This window comes from Solanum pennellii, chromosome 12 (genome assembly GCF_001406875.1).
Source record: "Solanum pennellii chromosome 12, SPENNV200".
Taxonomy (NCBI): domain Eukaryota; kingdom Viridiplantae; phylum Streptophyta; class Magnoliopsida; order Solanales; family Solanaceae; genus Solanum; species Solanum pennellii.
Window position 1 is genome coordinate 40,760,268 of NC_028648.1, and position 21,376 is coordinate 40,781,643.

The following is a 21,376-nucleotide window of genomic DNA, read 5'->3' on the forward strand; positions in this document are numbered from 1 at the left end:
TGAAGATGCCTATGATTTTCTGGTTGATTGTCATGAGCTGCTACATAAGATGGACATAGTAAAAAGATTCGGTGTTGAGTTTGTGACCTATTAGTTTCAGGGGGATGCCAAAAGGTGGTGGCGGTCGTATATTGAGTGTCAACCAGCACAGGCACCACCTATGACTTGGGCATCATTCTCTAGCTTATTTATGGAGAAGTATATACCCCGGACTTTGAGGGATAGGAGGAGAGATGAATTCCTGAGCCTAGAGCAAGGAAGGATGTCTGTTGCTGCGTATGAGGCTAAATTTCGTGCACTATCTAGGTATGCCACTCAGCTTTGTTTCAGTCCACAAGAGCAATACTCCGTTTTGTGAAGGGATTGAGGTCAGATTTGCGGATTCCAGCCTTACAGGTAGCTGCTGCAGCAAAATCCTTTCAGGAAGTGGTTGATTTTGTGATAGAAGTGGAGTGGGTGAAGCCAGACGACTTCACCATGGCGTCGACATCTAAGAAGTTCCGTAAGGGAGGTGAGTTTAGAGGTTCTTACTCTAGAGGGAAGAGTTCAGGATGTTATCAAAACCGCCCTATTCAGTCTTCCTTGCAGGCTTTAGCTGTGGGTCCACCGCAGCCCAGTCAGCCCTTTTCTGAGTTTGGTGGTTATCCTCAGACTTCGTCACCTTCACAAAGACCTATGCTTGACTCCAGGAATTGTTATGGATGTGGGGAGGCTGGACATATTAGGAGGTATTGTCCAAAACAGAGTTACAGACCCCCAATGGTTAGAGGTAGAGGTGGTCATGGGAGAGGCCGCCATTCTGGAGGGCGTGGTGGCCAAGGAAATGGTGGTCACCCAATCAGTCAGGGTGGCGGGCAAGCTGGAACTGCTGCGGCGCAACATGATAGTAGCAATGGACAGACAGGTGATAGGGCCCATTGTTATGCTTTCCCCGGGAGGTCTGAAGCAGAGACATCTGATGCTGTTATCACAGGTAATCTTTTGGTCTGTGATTGCATGGCTTCTGTATTATTTGATCCTGGATCCACATTTTCATATGTATCTTCCTCATTTGCTACTGGTCTTGATTTACATTGCGAATTGCTTGACATGCCTATTAGTGTCTCTACTCCTGTGGGTGAGTCTGTGATAGTTGAGAAGGTGTATAGGTCTTGCCTTGTGACTTTTGTAGGGAGCAATACCTATGTAGATTTGATTATCCTAGAAATGGTTGATTTTGATGTAATTCTGGGTATGACTTGGCTTTCCCCAAATTTTGCAATCTTAGATTGTAATGCTAAAACTGTGACATTGGCCAAGCCTGGGACAGATCCGCTAGTGTGGGAGGGTGACTACATTTCCACCCCAGTCCGTATTATCTCTTTTCTTTGCGCTAAGAGGATGGTTAGTAAAGGTTGTTTAGCCTTCTTGGCACATCTCAGGGATGATACTTCCAAAGTACCTTCGATTGAGTCTGTTTCGATAGTCTGTGAGTTTCTGGATGTGTTTCCTGCAGACCTTCCTGGTATGCCACCGGATAGGGATATTGATTTTTGTATTGATCTGGAGTCGGGTACTCGCCCCATTTCCATCCCCCCTTATAGAATGGCTCCAGCTGAGTTAAGGGAGTTAAAGGCCCAACTTCAGGAGTTGTTAGGGAAAGGTTTTATTAGACCAAGTGCATCCCCTTGGGGTGCTCCTGTTTTATTTGTGAAAAAGAAGGATGGAAGCCTTCGGATGTGCATAGACTACAGGCAGCTGAATAAGGTAACTATTAAGAACAAGTATCCTATTCCTCGAATTGATGATTTGTTCGATCAGTTACAAGGTGCTTGTGTCTTCTCTAAAATTGATCTGAGATCCGGTTATCATCAATTGAAAATACGGGCAGCAGATGTGCCAAAGACTGCTTTTCGAACCAGGTATGGGCATTACGAATTCTTAGTAATGTCTTTTGGGCTTACGAATGCCCCTGCTGCTTTCATGAGTCTGATGAACGGGATTTTTAAGCCATATCTGGATCTCTTTGTTATTGTATTCATTGATGATATACTGATATACTCAAAGAGCAGGAAAGAACATGAGGAGCATTTGAGAATTGTATTGGAGTTGTTGAGGGAGAAAAGACTTTATGCCAAATTCTCCAAGTGTGAGTTTTGGCTAGATTCAGTGTCCTTCTTGGGGCACGTGGTTTCTAAGGATGGAGTGATGGTGGATCCTTCTAAGATTGAAGCAGTGAAGAGTTGGGTAAGACCTACTAATGTTACAGAGGTAAGAAGCTTTGTTGGTTTAGCTAGCTACTACCGTCGATTTGTCAAGGGATTTTCTTCTATTGCTTCGCAGCTAACAAATTTGACTAAGCAGAATGTTCCCTTTGTATGGTCGGATGAATGTGAAGAAAGTTTTCAGAAACTCAAGACCTTGTTGACTACTGCACCAATTCTTACCTTGCCAGTGGAAGGTAAGAATTTCATTGTCTATTGTGATGCATCTTATTCTGGTTTGGGTGCAGTGCTAATGCAGGAGAGAAATGTAATTGCTTATGCTTCGAGGCAATTAAAAGTGCATGAACGTAACTATCCGACCCATGATTTGGAGTTGGCTGCAGTTGTGTTTGCATTAAAGCAATGGAGACATTATCTATATGGGGTCAAGTGTGAAGTTTATACAGATCATCGTAGTTTACAGTACGTCTTTACTCAGAAAGATTTGAATTTGAGGCAGAGGAGGTGGATGGAACTATTGAAGGACTATGATATTACTATTTTGTATAACCCAGGAAAAGCTAATGTTGTGGCAGATGCTTTAAGTAGAAAAGCAGGGAGCATGGGTAGTTTAGCCCACTTACAGGTTTCTAGACGCCCATTGGCTAGAGAGGTTCAGACTTTGGCTAATGACCTTATGAGGCTGGAAGTACTAGAGAAAGGAGGATTTTTGGCCTGTGTGGAGGCAAGATCCTCTTTTCTTGACAAGATTAAGGGAAAGCAGTTTGCTGATGAGAAGCTGAGCCGAATTCAAGATATGGTATTACGAGGAGAGGCTAAAGAGGCAATAATTGATGAGGAAGGCGTTTTGAGGATTAAGGGAAGGGTATGTGTGCCCCGTGTTGATGATTTGATTCACACTATTCTTACAGAGGCTCATAGTTCAAGGTACTCTATACATCCTGGTGCAACCAAAATGTATCGCGACCTAAAGCAACATTTTTGGTGGAGTAGAATGAAGCGTGACATTGTTGATTTTGTTGCCCAATGCCCGAATTGTCAGCAAGTAAAGTATGAACACCAGAGGCCTGGAGGAACACTTCAGAGAATGCCCATTCCTGAATGGAAGTGGGAAAGGATTGCAATGGATTTCGTGGTTGGTCTTCCCAAGACATTGGGTAAGTTTGATTCTATTTGGGTAATTGTTGACAGGTTAACTAAGTCTGCTCACTTCATTCCGGTCAAGATGACTTACAATGCAGAGAAGTTAGCCAAACTCTATATCTCGGAAATTGTTCGATTGCATGGAGTTCCACTCTCCATCATATCAGATAGAGGTACGCAGTTTACTTCTAAGTTTTGGAGAACATTACATGCTGAATTAGGTACTAGGCTGGATCTTAGTACTGCATTTCACCCTCAGACCGATGGTCAGTCTGAGCGAACGATTCAGGTGTTGGAGGATATGCTTCGTGCATGTGTGATAGAATTTGGTGGTCATTGGGATAAATTCTTACCCTTAGCAGAGTTTTCATACAACAATAGCTATCACTCAAGTATTGATATGGCTCCATTTGAGGCACTGTATGGGAGGAGATGTAGGTCTCCCATTGGTTGGTTTGATGCATTTGAGGTAAGACCTTGGGGTACCGATCTTTTGAGGGAGTCGTTAGATAAGGTAAAATTCATCCAGGATAAGCTTCTAGCAGCTCAGAGCAGGCAGAAGGAATATGCAGATCGAAAGGTTAGGGACTTGAATTTTATGGAGGGTGAACAAGTCTTGCTGAAGGTTTCACCCATGAAAGGGGTGATGCGGTTTGGTAAGCGAGGTAAACTTAGTCCAAGGTATATTGGGCCATTTGAAGTTTTGAAGCGCGTGGGGGAGGTGGCTTATGAATTGGCATTGCCTCCAGGACTCTCAGGAGTGCACCCGGTATTTCATGTGTCTATGCTGAAAAAGTACCATGGGGATGGAAACTACATTATTCGTTGGGATTCAGTTCTTCTTGATGAGAATTTGTCTTATGAGGAGGAGCCGGTTGCTATTCAAGATAGAGAAGTCCGCAAGTTGAGATCAAAGGAGATTGCATCTATCAAGGTTCAGTGGAAGAATCGGCCAGTTGAAGAGTCCACTTGGGAGAATGAGGCGGATATGCAAGAAAGATATCCACATCTTTTTACAGATTCAGGTACTCTTTCTCGCCCTTGCTTTTCTTCCTGTGATCGTTCGGGGACGAACGATGGGTAAATTGGTATCTATTGTAACGACCTGTTTAGTCGATTCGAGCAGTAAGATTATTTTGATAAAAACTGACTGGGTCGACGGATCACGCGACGGACCGTCATGGTCACAACGGACCGTCGAGGGTCTTCGTTCCAAAACACTTCAACTCTGAAATTTTGGTACTGAGATCGACTCTCTGAACTTCGCGACGGAACTGCAGGACGGACCGTCGTAGGTACGACGGACCGTCACAAACCCTTTACTGAATTTAACTCTCTGAACTTTGTGACGGACCTGCAGGACGGACCGTCATAGACACGACGGACCGTCACAGGTTGCGTAACCCCAACTGGGTCGGAATTCTGCTAAAAGTTTTAAAGGGGTGTTTTGGACTATTCATGACAAACTTTATGAAATTAGTGGGGTAAGTTTAATAATTTATTTACTTGGAGGGTTAAAGGAGATAACCTTGGAATAAATAATGGGTTACTTTTATCATAATGAATTATATGATAATTAGGGTAAAAGAAAAAGAATCTGGAGAAGAAAAAGAAAAAGACAGAGAGGGGAGAACGAGCGAGAGAGAGAGAACGAAGAGGAAAGCAAAGGCATTGGAGAAGTAGCTTGCTTGATCACGATTCTTCGGTGGAGGTAGGTTATGGTTTATGTCTATGTGATAGATAAACTCTAAATAGCGATTGATATGTATTGGGTGGTATTGTAAAGTCTTCTATATACTTGATTGTGTGTTTGTATGTTGTGATCGTATAATTGTGGTGGTTAGAATGATGAGATTGTTGAATCTTTAATCTTAAATCCTCTCTATTAAGATGATGCTTGACATAAAGAAAGCTTGATGAACTGAAATAATGAGATAAATGGATCGGAGTGTCACGTTCCGACACGGTAGTAATAATGGATCGGAGTGTCACGTTCCGACACGTAGCATTAGGGGATCGGAGTGTCACGTTCCGACACGATAAGAATAAAGAGAAGAAATCTTGAATTAACTTAAAATACTCGAACTCATGGATCTAGNCTAAATTTCAAGGAACCTATTTTCCCAAATGAGTATGGTGTGGAGGCTTGAGTCCTCATAGATGTTCTTGAGGTTATTGTGAATGGTTTTTGTATTTGTTGATTGTCACCTGTTGAGTATTGTGGTTGGTTTTACATTATCATTCCATATATATTGCTTTCTATTTTGAGTTGGCCGATGATCCCTACTCAGTACTTGTTCCTTGTACTGACCCCTACTTTTATGTTCTTCTTGTTGTTTTTTGGAGTGCACTAGTGACTTCGTCTCGTCCGCAACTCTAGCCAGTCTTCAGCACGTCAGATTTCAGGGTGAGCTATTATTCCTAGCTCGGGCTGGATTCTCCTCTTCGCGTCTTGATGTTTTTGAAGTTCGGACATGGACCATCGTTTTACTTATTTTAGTTCTTAATTACTCTTAGACCTAGAAATTTGAGGATAGATGTTTTTGATGTGATGACTTCCAGATTTTGGGGATTTTAAGTATTATACTTTAGAAGTTATTTATTTGTTATATTAATGAGTTTTGGTCTTCCGCATTATATTTTGTTCATTATGGTTGAAATATTGGTAAACGTTGGGGTTTAGATTTGTTGGTTCGCTCACATAGGAGGATAAGTGTGGGTGCCACTCGCGGCTCGTTTTGGGTCGTGACAATTATGGGCACGTTTGGTCATAAATTTCCCGAGTAAAATGGTAGAGATTAATTTTTAATATTTCTTTGTTTTGTCATATTCAAACTAATGTTCATTGTATAATTTTTAAGGATAAGTTGTTTGTTTACAAAACACTCTCACCCTCCTATTTCTATTTTTTTTACATTTTGTTTGCAAGCATTAATTATTTACTTCTAAAAATAAAATTTCCATCTTATTTAGCTTAAATATTTTTGTGTGTGCATTTTCATGATTGTGCCGTATGTTTTAAAAATTAAACTTACATCTTATATAACTTCAAAATTAAATTTTTATCTTATTTAGCTTAAAAATAAAATGGTCATCTTATTTAGCTTAAAAATAAGATTTTCATCTTATTTATACTTTAAAATAAACCTTTCATTTTAAGTTTATTAAAGTAAAAGAAAATTTATGATTGAAGTAATCCACAACCTACTTATAGATAAAATATAATTATTAAGTGAGTAATAAACAACTTAATGCAATATATTTAATTTAGTAGTGAAGTGAACATTTTAAGAGAAATCAAAATATAAATAAACATAATAGATACACAAATAAAATCAACATATAATATAATCATAAATAAATTTTCTTTTTAGAAAATGTAAATGTTTTATAGGAAAATATATGTATCACAAGAACAACAAAAATAATTAATGTTGTACAGGCTAGTCCCAATTATAGATTCTTTTAATGGATAAAGACAACAAACGGGTTAAGACACAAATTGAGTAAAGTCCAGTAATGAGTTATAGAGCGGATCAAAACTATATCCAACCCAAAATTTACTATGTTTTCCTTATTTTATGATCGGTATTAAAGATTCAAGGATATCTGATTGTATGTGATTATATTCAAGGGCAATATTCTACTAAGATTCGTAGATTCTTAAGCGTCAACTGGACATTGCTGTTGTGTTTGCTGAAGGAATATTACTATAGGATTAAACATCATTTGATTTAGTCAAGAGGTTTATACTTCATTATTACTATGATGTTAATGGAAAAGTGCATTTAGTATTAATTTACAGTTAATTATCGTACTTCAAAGTAGTGTGAATGTATTTAATTTACATTTGAATTAATAATTATCAATTAATAAAATTAAAATACTAAATAAAAGAATAATAAGTAACACATTAAATATTTAAATACTTCTTCTTCTTACTTTAATAACATCCTTTAATAAGAGAACGGCGGATGCAAAACATAAACAATTCCTGCTTCAGTGCTTTAAAATTGTTTTAATTTTTGATAGTATTATCAATTTGGCATACAAATTAGAAGAAAAAGAATATTCTTTGTTACTTTTTCACTAGTCATTAGCAAAATAGGATTAATTACTCTTAATATTATTTTGGAAAAATGGACAAGTACCCCTCAACCTGTGTTCAAAATTTCAGAGACACACTTGTACTATTATTCCTCTGAACTTATTTTATAAATAATTTTCTACCCCTTTTCGGCCTAGATGACACTATCTTCTGGGCCCAGCGTGTATTGACTTTTTTTTTCAAGCTAGTGCCACGTAGGCTGAAAAGGGGTAAAAAATTATTTAAAAAATAACTCCAGGGGGTAATAGGACCTTAGTATAATATGAGTGTGTCTCGGGGATTTCGGGCATGGGTTGAGGGGTTACTTATGCATTTTCCCTATTATTTTAAATAATTAAAGGTAATTTAAAATTTAAATATTTATATCTTTAACATTAAAAATATAAAGTTACCATGAAAAAATTATCACCAAAAGAAATATTTACATATTTTTAACCTTCAATTTATTTATTAAATTTTTTAAAAATTCTCCTATTTAAATTAATACCCCCACAAATCCTCACTCACGTCCCCATTACCTCCAATGTAGGTGACATATATATCTAAAAAAAACAAATCAAAATATTTACATGAAGCAAAATAATTTTAAAAGATGGTTTAAAAATTGTCAAATTACTTCTTTTGAAATGCAAATCAGTTGTTTTGTTATGAGTGTTCAAAAATATTGCTTTTTTTTAATTATATATAAACATAATAATAAAAATTCAATTTACAATTTCTTTGCAAGCATTAGTTATTAAGTCTTAAAAAAATTTTTTTTTATCTTATTTAGCTTAATATTTTTATGTGTGCATTTCCATGATTGCGCTGTATAATTTAAAAAATTAAACTTTCATCTTATTTAACTTAAAAATTATATTTTTTTCATCTTATTTAGCTTAAAAATAAAATGTTCATCTTATTTAGCCTAAAACAAGATTTCATCTTATTTATGCTTAAAAATGTAACTTCCGTCTTGTTTAATTTAAAAATAAAACTTTCATCTTATTTAGCTTAAAAATAAAACTTTCATTTTAAGTTTATTAAAGTAAAAGAAAATTTATTATTAAAGTTACCTACATTTTAATTATAGATAAATTACAATTCTAAGTGAGTAATAAACTATTTAATGAAAAATATGTAATTAAGTAGTGAAGTATACATTTTAAGAGAAATCAAAATATAAATAAACATAATCATTACCCAAATAAAAAAATTTTAATAGAAAAATATATTTATCATAAAAACAACAAATAATTAAGGTTGTAGCGGCGAGTCGTCCCAATAGAGTCTTTTAATGGGTAAAGACAACAAACGGGTCAAGACCCAATCCAATTCAAATTTGCTTGAGTCAAGTCCGGTAATGAGTTATAGAACTTGTCAAAACCCAATACAAACCAAATTTTACTATGTTTTACTTATTTTATTGTTCTTTTTACAATATTTTAGTACCCAATAGAGAATTTTCTTGATAATGGCTATATATAGCATATGAATATTTTTAAAAGTTCTTTAAGAATATTTTGATAAGATTTCTGTTGATTCCATGCTTGTTACATATCACTAATTTTATTGGATTAAAATGAGTTCACCTAATAAATAAGCGGATCAATAACGTATCAAAACTTAAACGACTTGGGCGAATGAGCTTAATTTTGCCAATCATATAACTTTTGACAAGCTATATTGTATAATCAGTTTTAGGATGGATGTTCAAAATTTTTAAATTTCGGCTTCACTAACTCAAAATTGGTAGTTAAAAGTTCATACAAAATTTTAAATTTCGGTTAGGGTGGATATGCTTCCTAGAATCAGCAAGTCTAGGTTTCATACGCCAAAAACTGTTTTGAAACAGTGTCATAATACTCAATAGATCGTGCCTCCAATTTGCCTCTGGAAGATTCTCATATATTTAAGCATCACAACGTGGCATGAAGAAGATCGGTCATAGGTCTTAAAGCTTGTCATCGACCCTATTCATTGACTATTAGGAAAGAACAACCGAGAGCTGTCAACACCCTAGAGTTTTCCTCAGAGATCACTGTATCAAATAACTTTACCTCCCCAATCCAACTAAACATTCTATTCCTTAAGATTGCAAGAATCTAGGAGGCTCATACGCTGTGAAGTAGGCAGGTTTCTGGAGCTATTGCAGTTGATTGATGGTTTCAATGACACTTTTAGATGAAAACATGATAAGGATGGCAAGTTCTCTGAAGGTAGAATTTATAGGAAATAGGTATCCTGGATGCCTGAGAACAAAATAGGCCCTTCGAAGCATGTATGGAAAAGTATGGCTCCTACTAAGGTCAAGTGCTTTGATTGGTTAGTAATCAGGAAAGCTTGCCTCACTCTTGAGATCTTGCAGAAAAAAGGAATTTGGGGTCTCTAGGAGGAACAATGAGACTACTGTGATGATCAATGTAGGCATTGTGGTATATCTCCGGTATATCTCTTCAGTTCAATATCCTTACCTTATGAATCCTAGCAAAGAAATAGTCAAACGCATTCGGCTACAAGTATACCAATTGTGATGGATAGTTGAAAATCACTGTTGAGTGCTCCTCTGTACTTGTGTTAGGTATAGTGGAACAAACTTCAATTCAATGAAACAAAAACAATATTAATCATCATGCAATGAAAAAATTAAGATAGATGATATTAAAGAAAGAAAACAAACAAACAGTTAGTCCTCTGTTTCAGTTTTAATTATTTTTAGTCTGATTAGAAAAGAAGACTTCTTCTACATAGGACAACTCTCCAATTTCAACATTCTAACTAATATGTTCAATAGCTCAATTGTCATAAAGTATTCGAATACATTATTCACATCTTTAATTTAAGATCGCAGCTCACTCCAAACAGTTTGTTGGAATTGCAGTATGCAGACAACAAATTTGTTGTTATAAAAATCAGTAGATCTCAAACTTGTTAAAATGAAACACTTTAGACAATTGCACAAAAATTCACATTTGTATTGCTTAAATAAAAATAAGCTCAGAATGCACTGAGAATTTAACCCATCTAGCATCTTTCTTCCAAACTCTTCATCTAACTTCCAAGCTTGCTTCTCATTTGTCTCAACAATGTTCAATTTGAGAAAAATGCAACATATATGTTCTTAGCTTGTTACTATCTTTTTAGAGGTCTCCTGTATACCTTAATGCTGAGGAATACATCATTGCCAATTTTTTAAAAAATAATAGGAGGCTCATACGATTCCATGTATTATGTGGCAAGAGGAGTTTTGTTAGTAGACTGTCAATGTTGACCAGGATTTGAAGCTCTTGGTGTGTCTGATAACGGTGTTGGGGCCAACCATATTTTGTGTCCATATTGATGAATCAACATGTGGATGCAATGTAGAGTGGTGAACCAATGAAAAAATCTTTTTGTAGTGGTCTAACACATTTTATATGTCAGATTTTCTTGGTTCCTTCATATCTTTGGAGCGAACACTTTCAAAGTTAGATCATTATTTCATCAAAAATTGATCTTGCTTGCTTTGTTCATGAACTTCGTGAATGATTGAGAGAGATTCAAAAGGTATTTTAGCATAAACGATATATGTAAATTCAACCCATAAGTTCTGAAATCCAGAGAAATAATCTTGAATAGAGAGACCTCCTTGTGAATACATAATAATTTCATGATCTAATCGAAAGCACCTTGTGGTATGGTCTTGGTTTTAAACCTTAATTAAAATAATCACACATGGACTTTGCTGTCTTGTATGGCCTGAGATTAAGAATAATAAGAGGGTAACCTTTCATTGACCGAGCTTTCTAGGATTGGTAGGAGAAGGATCAATTCCATCTATATGTCCCCATAATTCTTTTTCGGTAACAAATAGTTGGAATTGAAATTTCAGGGCGGAGTAATTTTTTCCCGTGAAACGAACATGAAAGGACTCAAACTGATATGATGACATATTTTTGACAAGCTAAAGAAGATTGAAATGCAATGATGAAAAATAACAAGAATTAAAAGAGACTTGAGATTCTAAGATGCCTTAACTTCCAAGATACTGAGGACTAACAGTAAGTAGAACCAAAACTTCCACAAAAAAAAAATTATGGAAGGAATCACATATGAAAGACACTAAGAATCAAAGCACTGAAAAAGACTCTGATACCATGTCAGTTTTGCTGAATATCTCTCAAAGTGAGAGTCTTTTCCATTATATAGAGAGAATAAATATTACAAATCCCTGAAGATCCTTCATTCCTATACCTAAAGATCAAGTATTCTATCTCTACAAATCTGCCATTCAATCCCTCCAAATCCTCTATTCTATCACAATATTTATTTCTTTGATTTTACAACAAATCTATATGATTATGCTAATTTATATCACTACCTAATTACATTAATATATACAATTATTTAGATTTCCATCATGCTAAAAGTCTTTGACTTTGGCTACCTGGTGGTTTTGTAGTTGATTAATATTTGATATGACAACTCTCTATGATAAAGTATTTTTGTACTATGTTTTCTAAATAAAGTTGTTAGGTTTATAGCTGTGTTGATCGAACCCTCTATGAATGTTGTTGTACTCATGTCATATCTTTTAATAATACATAGCTTTTGAAGGATGTGAGCATTATTTTTTAAGATACATAGCAACATAGCATTATAGAAACTTGATAGTGATATATGAGATCCTGACTAGTAATGGTTGTTAGGCTTTTCTTCTCCCCTAGTCTTCGAAATTGCTACTAATTCCATATTATCTGCATCTTTCCTTCTGAGCCCAGAACTTTTAGAAACTTATCAATTATTTTAGGGGTTTGTAACTGATCCAAAACTGTCAACCAAAAGGAAGAGTTCTCGAGTTTACGGATGCAGATTTGTATTTTCTATATAAATTTAGATTCTCTGTTGATTGGTTTCAATATCTGCTGGAGTCCACAGTTCATGTTTTTTCTGTTCGTGAATGATAACTTTATTAGAATTTGTGTAATCTTTTCCACGACGAGGCACTACAACAGTCCAATCTTCAGCTGGGTTAGGCTTGTCAAGAGGTGGTGTCTTTGGTGATGAAGCCATTCCTCTATAGATACTTAAGAATGGCAAGGACCGAGTATGTTTGACATGTTGTTAGTCAAGGACCTGCCCCAAAAATAGAAGTAAAACTGCACAGGAGCTTTTCTTTTGGAGAATAAAGCGAAATCCTAGCCCGCACTGTTTGTTGTATTATAAGATGTTTATATCTTTGTCCCACACCATATGTTTGTTTTGTTGGAGCAATCATATTTTATTTTTGATTTTCCTTCTGAATGATTGGCACACTAATATATTAAATGAAATGTTAAGTTTTGTATTTCATTAGAGTATCAAAATAATCAATTTAACGTTTTTTCCTCAGGCTAACATGATCAAAAAGACTGAAACTATCATAGTTGGCAAAAATAAAAAGAAGTGAGTATGTTTGAAAATAACTACAAGATCATCCACAAGATGGAAAATTTCATGTATATAATAAATGTTTTTGGATCAGTTCATCAATATTACTGTTTTTAGAAAAATTGAATAATTCATTTTTGATATCCGAATTTGTTCTAGTTAATGTGATCTAATTTCTATTATTATATAGTTATAAATTTTGTGATGTGAATTTGTTGTGTAAAATTTTTAAAGAAATTGAGGTCAAGTATTGACTTCAACATGGTAGACTTTTGGATCGATGATTTTATAAAGATTTATTGCAAATTCGCTGGAGATTTTAATTCCATTTGAATTAGGAGTTAATTGGTCGATTTTATGCTGAGATTATTATATCTAGTTAGATCTCAATTTTACTTGAGACAGAAAAATAATTTGTTTTGACATTTTTTACTTTACATAAAATTTATTATATTGATATTTTGTTCTTTGATTATAGTATTAAAAAATATTTGCTTTATGTAGTATTTCTTGCTTATCATGAAGAAGATAGTTTTGAATGCACAGATTGTTTGTTTGTATGTGTTTTGAGAAAAAAAATGTACATAGATTTTTCTGGGATGTTTAAAAGAACTTGGTAGCGACATTAGAATATTAATATGGCATTTAGCAAAATATAAAATAATGTCACCTATTTTTATGACATTCAATAACAATATCTGTTGATTTTAGTTGAAGTGTCAAAAATTTTAAATTGACATTTTATAAATGTCACCAGTAAGTGTCTTGAAATTTGTTTAACTAAAATTGATTCTAAATGTGAAAAAGTTTAAGTGACATTTCATAAATGTAGAAAAAGTAAGTTTCACATATCTCATATCGACATTTACTTAAATGTCAAAAATAAATGTCATATATTTCATATCGATATTTACGTAAATGTCATAAATAAATGTCATATATATCTCATACTGACGTTTACCTAAATGTCAAAAACAAATGTCATATATCTCTTATTGATATTTACCTTAATGTCGAAAATAAATGTCATATATCTCATACTGACATTCATCTAAATGTCAAAAATAAATGTCGTATAATTCTTATCGACATTCACGTAAATGTCAAAGATAAATGTCGTAATAATCTTACTAACATTTACATATATGTTGCAAAGTAAATGATGCAAATTCTTTTCAAGATTTACCTAATTATCATAAAATAAATGTCACAAATTCTTCCCTATAATTACCTAAATATCGAAAAAAATTCCCGATACTAAAATTTACGACATTTGATCCAAATGTAAAATAAATGTCGATAAATAAATTTGTGACATTTAAACATCATACTACAACATTTAGAAAATATCGTTGTATCTCCACTTTTTTGTAGTGTCCTCATCCTCTGTGCCTTCTTCTTCCTCGATTGCGGCCTGTTGCTTTAGGTTCCAGCTGACTCATTGATGGGGGAGACGAGCCTAACATTGTTGTATCACCTATTAACCATTTGCAGACAATAGAGTGAAAAAGAACTAGATATCAATTTTGATCACTAGAAATCAATTGGAATTAAGTCATAGCACGAAAATAAATAAAAACTAGAGAGAATTCCAAAAGTAATGTAGTCTCTCAGAGAAAAGTACAATCGACAGTATTATTTCGCAAGACTGTATTAGACTTGTTTTGGTACAATAAAATAAATGAACGTAGGACTCTAATTCCAACTTTGTTACGACCCACACCACGTGATTGACACCTGTACTAACTCTCCGATGGGATAAGCATTACTACAGCTCAACTAAGCAACTTAACGAAAAACTATGAACAAGTCGTGAAAATACCTTTGTTCCTAACCAATAGGTAAGTCAACCCAACATATTTTACTATTTTTAACTAAATAGTGAGAAAAATCAAACACTAAGTGAAAATCTATAACATAAAGCTCTTTATATGTACGAACTGCGGAAAGCTAAAATCACCCAAGAATTGGTGTCATAAGTACAAGAGGTTTTAAAATACGATGCAGGCCTGAAACTAAAATGACAAATCCAACATAAGGGATACCATGTCTAAAAACTAAATAATAGAATAAGTAAAAGATAGAGGGAGGTGTGGGCAACAAAACAACCAAGTAGCTCACCACAACTCCAAGACTTTTCAAACTCGAACTCAAATTGCTCCACGAGATGTGCTCGTACTCGAAATCAAATATATACCACAAAGAGTGCATCAAGAGTAGTATGAGTACGAAATCACGTGTATCCAGTATATCTCATTAACCGACAACGAAGAAGTAGTGACAGAGGTTTATATAAGAAAAATTAATTCTTTAATTATACAAGTCTATATTACTCTTACAATCAAGCTTTTCATCAGATAGAGGTAATCAAACATCAAGTACTTTCCAACCACCAATAGAACACATAATTATCAAGAATAAAAGATGTCATGAGATGCAATGCAATATGATACCATTAAATGATATGCCTCAGAATACCTAGTACTCTCTCAACCATACATTCATGATACTCCTCCAAAATACATTGAGAATTCATGACCCATGGGGGACTCGTGAGGTCCATATACCTACACGGACGATCTCCACGTGTGTGTGCGGACGATCGCAATGAACTATCATAAAATCAAACAATTTTCCGCATGAACGGTCTCCACGTGCCCAAATTATAATATTAACATATCATCATCTCTAGAACGGACGATCTCCACGTGCCCAACTTATACTCAATCTCACGTTAGTGCATTACACAATATTAATTCATTAAAGGGGATGATGATGCACCTCAACCAATCAATATTAGAATAATACATAATCACCTCAGTTATCACAACTATACAGGTGCAATACAAAAAAAAATCTCACAAAGAATTCAAGTTAAGAATAAATCAGCCAATGCCCATATATGCTTTGGCATTCTCGGGTTTCAACCGCATTCTATAGTAATAAACTTTCCCTTTATATCACCATTACTCGTATTAATGCCCGTCACACCACTGATACGAGATCACCATTTTTCTCCCTTACCCATTGTCTATTCCTTTTTTTTTTTGAAAATTTTTAATTAGGAAAATGTCCTTCAACGAACTATAAAAAGCCTTAACATACCTTAAATGCCGAAGCTCGTGCCACGAATCTTCAAGATTTTTCCTTTCTTTTCCGCCAAATTTTGAAACATTTCCAATCTACCAATTAGGTAATATTCATAAGTAAGTGAGTTTGTAGACATTCAAATTATTATATGTCTATCATAGACCCTAAAACCCCATTATATCTCTAATCAAGCACAAAATCTTGATAAAATTTATATGTCAAAATTATCATATTTGCTAAATTTTAAGCCAAGAATTCAACTTTAATCTCTTCAAATATTATAAAATTAGATATTAAATCATCTAATATACACCTAATAGTTAATTACCTTTCTCAATGTATCAAATACTAAAATCTTAATTTGATAAATAATAAAATAAGAACCAATTTCACCAATTGACAGAAGTATGTAACGTGAATATTTTCTCTTACACCTATTCTGCAAAATGCCATTTTCCTTAAGTATATCTACCAAATGCCAATCATTGGCATATGATTGCCTAATGCTTGGCATCCAACTCTTGTCTCCCACCTTTCTAATCACCCCAGAATACAATAACGTTCCAGCCATTCAATTTTCCAATTTCAAATCTTTTTTTTCTTCCTAAAATACTAACCTAATTGCTAACAATAAAATATTAATTATTTAGCATCACTGTCGTGGCCCATTACTTCTTATCACACTATTAATACAACATTATAATAATAACAACAATCCAAGAACTTTGACAATATACTACAATATATAGAATTAAAAAGAACAAAAATTTCATATATTCACCTGAACAGTGGTTACTGTTTTGCAATCTCTTTGGACCTCAACTTCTGAATTTTTCTATCCAAAAATGGTTATCGGCTCCTCCTCAAAAGTTAAACTCTAATCAAGTAACACTGAATCCCATTGAATCACATGAGCACCACCCTGATGATACTTCTTCAGCATCGAAATATGTAATACATGATGGACATCTGACAAACCAGGTGGCAAAGCTAACTAATACGCCACCTCACCAATACGCTCCACAATCTCAAAATAACAAATATACCTTGGGCTCAACTTGACCTTCTTTCCATACCTCATCACACCCTTCATAGGTGAAACCTTCAATAGAACCCTCTCTCCAACCATAAACTCCAAATCACGAACCTTCCTATTTACTTAACTCTTTTGCATACTCTGATCCATGAGAAGTATCTCTTGGATCTATTTGACCTTGTCGAAGGACTCCCTCACCAAATTTGTAGCCCACGGTCTAACCTTAAATGCATCAAATCAACCAATTGGAGACCGACATCTTCTACCATACAAAGCCTGAAATGGTACCATTTCAATGCTCGAATGGTAACTATTATTGTAAGAAAACTACGGTAATAGCAAGAACCGATCTCAGTGACCACCAAAGTCAATCACACATGCCCGCAACATGTCCTTAAGAACCTAAATAGTCCGTTCAGACTGACTGTCAGTCTGAGGGTGAAAGGTTGTACTAAGATTTACCTATATGCGCAACTCCTTCTGCATAGACCCCCAGAAATGAGATGTAAATTGGGTGCCATGATTTGAAATAATAGAAATAGAAACCCCATGCAAGCGAACTATCTCTAAGAATATAAATATTGGGTAACTTCTCTAAATTATAGGTAATATGAACTGGCACGAAGTGCGCAGACTTAGTCAATCGATCCACAATGACCCATATTGAATCAAACTTACCCAAGGTATGTGGAAACCCTACCACAAACTCCATAGCAATGCGCTCCCACTTCCACTCAGATATGGGCATCCTCTGAGTCACACCACCAGGCTTTTGGTGTTTATACTTCACTTGCTGACAATTCAAACACTGAGATTCAAAATCTGATATGTCCCTCTTTATACGACACCACCAATAATGCTGCTTCAAGTCACGATACATCTTAGTAGCCCCTGGATGAATAGAGTACCTCAAACTATGGGCCTCCTACATGATCAATCTAGTCAAATCACTTGTCCGAGGAACACAAATACGACCTTTAATCCTCAAAACTCCCTCACTATCAAGAATTTCATCCTTGGCTTCTGCTTTTATCACTTTGTCTCTAATCTTACATAAATCACCATCATCAAACTTTTGAGCCCGAATCTACTCCAACAAGGATGACCTATCCTCAATGTAAGCCAATACCTTACCAGATTCTGCAATATCAAGCCTCACAAAGATATTGGCCAAGGATTGAATATCCTTAGCTAAAAGACACTCACAAACCTGTAACATGGCTAGAATACCCATACATACAACCTTCTAACTCAAGGCATCTGTTACTATATTTGCCTTGCCTGGATGATAAATCGGAGAGTAGTCAATGAATTTTTGTGATTTTGAAAATTAACCTCACACTCATCAGACCACTGAAAACTCACCTCCTTCTATATCAATCTAGTTAATGGAGATCAATGGAAGAGAACCCCTCTACAAATCGGCGATAATAACCTACAATACCTATGAAACTTCGAATCTCAGTAACTCAAGCAGGTCTGACCCAATCTCTAACTGCCTCAATCTTCTTAGGATAAACCATAATAACCTCCTTGTACACTACATGTCCTAAGAATGCTACCAAACTAAGCCAAAATTCACACTTTGAAAACTTTGCATAAAGTTTCTTCTCTTTCAGAATCCCAAGCACAATCCTCAAATGATGCTCGTGTTCCTCGTTACTACAGGAGTATATTGATATATCATATATGAAGACAATCACAAAGGAATCCAAATACGATCAAAACACTCCATTCATCAAGTCCATAAAATTTGCAGCGGTATTTTTCAATTCGAAAGACATCACCAAAAACTCGTAATGGAAATAATGTTTTCGAAAAGATGTCTTAGGGATATCCTCCGTCCTAACCTTCAGCTGATGATAGCCAGATCTCAAGTCAATCTTGGAGAAAACTGAAGCACCCTACAACTGATCAAATAATCATCAATACGAGGTATCGAGTATTTAATTTTGATGGTTGCCTTATTCAGCTGTCGATAGTCAAAACACATACACATAGATCAATGCTTCTTCACAAATAAAAGTGGAGCACCCTAAGGAGATGGACTCGGTCTAATAAAACCCTTGCTCAACATATCCTGTAACTGGTCCTTCAACTCTTTCAATTCAGCCGGTGCCACACGATAAGGAGGAATGGAAATAGGCTAAGTGCTTGGATCCACATCAATACAAAAATCAATATCACAATCTGGTGGAAGACCTGGCAAATCAATCGGGAATACCTCTGAAAATTCACATACCAATGGAATAGACTCAAGCATAGGAGTCTCAACACTAATATCTCAAATATGTGCCAAGTAAGCAAAACATCCTCTCTCTACCAACTGATGAGCCTTAAGAAATGATATCACACCCTTAGGAGAGTGACTAAGATAACCTCTCCTATCTACTTAAGGAATTCGACACATATCTAAAGTAATTGTCTTGGAAATGACAATTTAAAATTTCATGGTAAGAATATAACCAATCCATACCAATAATCACATCAAAATCTACCATATCTAAGATCTTTAAATCTGCATGAGTGTCATACCCCATCAAGGTAACAATACATAATCGATACGCGCAATTTACAACAACTCGTGACAGGAGTAGAAACATGTATCAACAAATCAAGAGACTCAGATAATATATCCAGACTAGGAGAAAAATATGTGGACACGTAAGAATAAGTAGAGCCTGGATCAAATAATGCAGTAGATGTTCGATGAAAAATAGGAACAATACTTGAGATAATAGCATTTGAAGCCTCAAACTCTAGCCTACCCGAAAAAACATAAAAGTGAGAAAGAACTCCCTCAGATTGTGAACCTCCATGACAACCACCTCGACCAGAAGGAGGACCACCTGTACCTGAATAAGAACCACCTCTACCACTATGTGCACCACCCCTAGCTGGAGTTGTGCAATCCTGAAAGTCAAAGCCTGAGAACCCTAATGTAAGACACCACGTATGGTCCTCGGTCAGTCTCTCACAGAGTATCCCATATCACCACATTCAAAACAGCCCCTTCGAAACGACTGATGAGAGGAACCTGAATGACCAGAATGCCCTTCATGAACTATAGGTCTACAAGATAAACCCTATGAAGCATGCACTGAGCTCGAAGAACTATTCCTAGAATAACCAGCCTCAGACACTAGTATAGCAGCATGAATGGGTCTATTGTATTGGGAGTGATAATCACTGCCCAAGTAACCTCTACTCCTAGGCATAGCACCACTATAATCACCTAAATAACGAGTCCTCTTGAACTCATGGTGCTCATATCCCTCACATTGAATAATCTACAACTCCTTATCATCATCAACACTTTCTGGAACGGAACAACAGAAGCAAAAACCTAAGAAACTCCTAGACGAATCGGAATAATAAGCCCCTTAACAAATATAATAGCTCTAAAATGACTTAGGTGAAAAATAAATCCTAAATTTTTTTCATATGAGTATAATGTCCTAAAATGGGTTATAATGTTGTAATGAGGCATTGTCTAAAGATTTAGGTGAATTGGAAGTCAAAACGTTAAGGGACAACCAAGATGTTCGACGAGTAGTCACCTTTATGCCTTATGTGTCTTTATGTGATTATGTGTGTGATTCATAATCTTATGAAGTCCTTATATGAGTTATAATAGTTTCTATAGTCAGTGTGTTAAGTTTCATGAGGTTTGGAGGTCAAATGTCTAAGAACGTCAAAGACGTTCGAAAGTTTTGCCTTGAAACGTGCTTGCGGGCCTTAATGTGTTTCGTCAAGTTTTATGTATTTTTTGAGTTCAAATTTATGTGAGAGGTTCCTATAGTTTATACAAGAGTATTTGAGGTGGAATCGCTTAGACAAAAACTCCCCAAAGGGTCCTTGGGGAGGATCCAACCTTGGGCCAACAAGCTACCTAAGGCAGCAACTTTTGTTCCTTGGTGAAATAGGTCCGCGTCGCAGATTTGGTTCACCAAAGTACCAAAAGCTGGGACACATCATGGACACAACACAGAATTAACTTCCTCAGAAGTTATTTTCAATAAATCATGGGAGAACAGCTCCGCGTCGCGGACTTGTTTCCTGACGATAATTCTTGAAATTTAAGTTGAGTTTGAGTTGGTCAAAAGGTTGTATAATTGCAGGGTTCTTTTAGATATCTTATGGGATAGTTATTGGTGTTTATTAGTCCTGTTTAAACCCCAATTCACCGTACAAATAAAAACCCTTAAGTCCAAAACAAAATCTCTCCTTGTTTCTCTCCAAAAACCTCCATTGGTGAAGGTTTGAAGCTCCAAGGAAGAAGATAGATTTTCCATGTTTCTCCATCAATCTTGTGGGATTTTCTTCACAGTTAAGTTATGGTTTTCAACCTTGAAATCTCTTTATTCAAGGAGTCAATTCTAATGAATTTCAAATATGATCCAAACT